Below are 2,365 nucleotides of genomic sequence, written 5' to 3' on the forward strand. Positions count from 1 at the left end.
TGGACGGCAGATTTGGGTAGAAGGCTGGTGTTGAACGCCAGTTTACGTCGTCAATGCTTGGTCAAAGTATGGACTATTATATATTGCTGGAAAGCCCTGGATGTCTACTTTCCAACGCAATTGGAAGCGCGCCATTTCGAGTTCTGTAGCTCCAGAAAATCCATTTTGAGTGCAGGGAGGTCAGAATCCAACAGCATCAGCAGTCCTTCTTCAACCTCTGAATCTGATTTCTGCTCAAGTCCCTCAATTTCAGCCAGAAAATACCTGAAATCACAGAAAAACACACAAACTCATAGTAAAGTCCAGAAATGTGAATTTAACATAAAAACTAATGAAAACATCCCTAAAAGTAACTAGATCCTACTAAAAACATACTAAAAACAATGCCAAAAAGCGTATAAATTATCCGCTCATCACAACACCAAACTTAAATTGTTGCTTGTCCCCAAGAAACTGAAAATAAAATAGGATAAAAAGAAGAGAATATACTATAAATTCCAAACTATCAATGAAACATAGCTTCAATCAAATGAGCAGGACTTATAGCTTTTTGCCTCTTGAATAGTTTTGGCATCTCACTTTATCCATTGAGGTTCAGAATGATTGGCATCTATAGGAACTCAGAGTTCAGATAGTGTTATTGATTCTCCTAGTTCAGTATGATGATTCTTGAACACAGCTATTTTATGAGTCTTGGCCATGGCCCTAAGCACTTTGTTTTCCAGTATTACCACCGGATACATAAATGCCACAGACACATAATTGGGTGAACCTTTTCAGATTGTGACTCAGCTTTGCTAAAGTCCCCAATTAGAGGTGTCCAGGGTTCTTAAGCACACTCTTTTTTTTGCTTTGGACCTTGACTTTAACCGCTCAGTCTCAAGTTTTCACTTGACACCTACACGCCACAAGCACATGGTTAGGGACAACTTGGTTTAGCCGCTTAGACCAGGATTTTATTCCTTTAGGCCCTCCTATCCACTGATGCTCAAAGCCTTGGGATCCTTTTTATTTGCCCTTGCCTTTTGGTTTTAAGGGTTTTTGGCTTTTTCTGCTTGCTTTTTCTTTTCCTTTCTATTTTTTTTCTATTTTTTTCGCTCTTTTTTTTTTCTGCAAGCTTTGTTCTTTGCTGCTTTTTCTTGCTTCAAGAATCATTTTTATGATTTTTCAGATTATCAAATAACATGTCTCCTAGTCATCATTCTTTCAAGAGCCAACATATTTAACATTCTTAAACAACAACTTCAAAAGACATATGCACTGTTCAAGCATACATTCAGAAAACAAGAAGCATTGTCACCACATCAATATAATTAAACTAAGTTCAAGGATAAATTCGAAACTCATGTACTTCTTGTTCTTTTGAATTAAAACATTTTTCATTTAAGAGAGGTGATGGATTCATAGGACATTTATAACTTTAAGACAAAGTTACTAACTACTAATGATCATGTAATGAAGACACAAACATAGATAAGCACATAACATAGAAAACGAAAAGCAGAAGAATTAAGAACAAGGAATGAATCCACCTTAGTGATGGTGGCATTTCCTTCTTGAGGAATCAATGATGTGCTTGAGCTCTTCTATGTCTCTTCCTTGCCTTTGTTGCTCCTCCTTCAGTGCTTTTAGATCTTCTCTGATTTCATGAAGGATGATGGAGTGCTCTTGATGTTCCACCCTTAGTTGCTTCCAATAATTGTGTGGAAGAAAATGTATCCCTTGAGGTATCTCAGGGATCTCTTGATTTGCAGTCAAATGTTCTACCACTGAGCTATAGACCCTTGATGGAAGCTTTTGTCTTCCCTTTCCTCTTTCTAGAGGTTTCTCTGGCCTTAGGTGCCATCAATGGTTATGGAAAAAACAAAAAAGCTATGCTTTTACCACACCAAACTTAGAATGTTGCTCGCCCTCGAGCAAAAGAAGAAAGAATAGAAGAATAAGAAGAAGATATGGATGAGAAGGATGGGAGTGTGTATTCGGCCATATGGGTGGGATTGGGTGGGAGAGAGATGTTGAATTTTTGAAGGTAGTGGGTGTATGGATGTGAGTGGTAAATGGAAAAAAAGAAGGGATGATCATGAATAGAAAGAGAGATGATGAGGTAGGTGGGGATCCTGTGGGGTCCACAGATCCTGAGATGATCCTATGGGGTCCACAGATCCTGAGGTGTCAAGGCATTTACATCCCTGCACCAATTTAGGCATGTAAAAATGCCTTTGTATCCAACTCTGGGCGTTCAGCGCCAGGTTGGTGGCCATTTTGGGCATTCAACGCCCATCTGTGTGCCATTTCTGGCGTTGAACGCCAGAACCATGCCTGTTCTGGCGTTCAGCGCCCAGAAGCTGCCCATTTTGGGCGTTCA

The sequence above is a fragment of the Arachis hypogaea genome, chromosome 13 (assembly GCF_003086295.3).
Source record: "Arachis hypogaea cultivar Tifrunner chromosome 13, arahy.Tifrunner.gnm2.J5K5, whole genome shotgun sequence".
NCBI classification, from domain to species: Eukaryota; Viridiplantae; Streptophyta; class Magnoliopsida; order Fabales; family Fabaceae; genus Arachis; species Arachis hypogaea.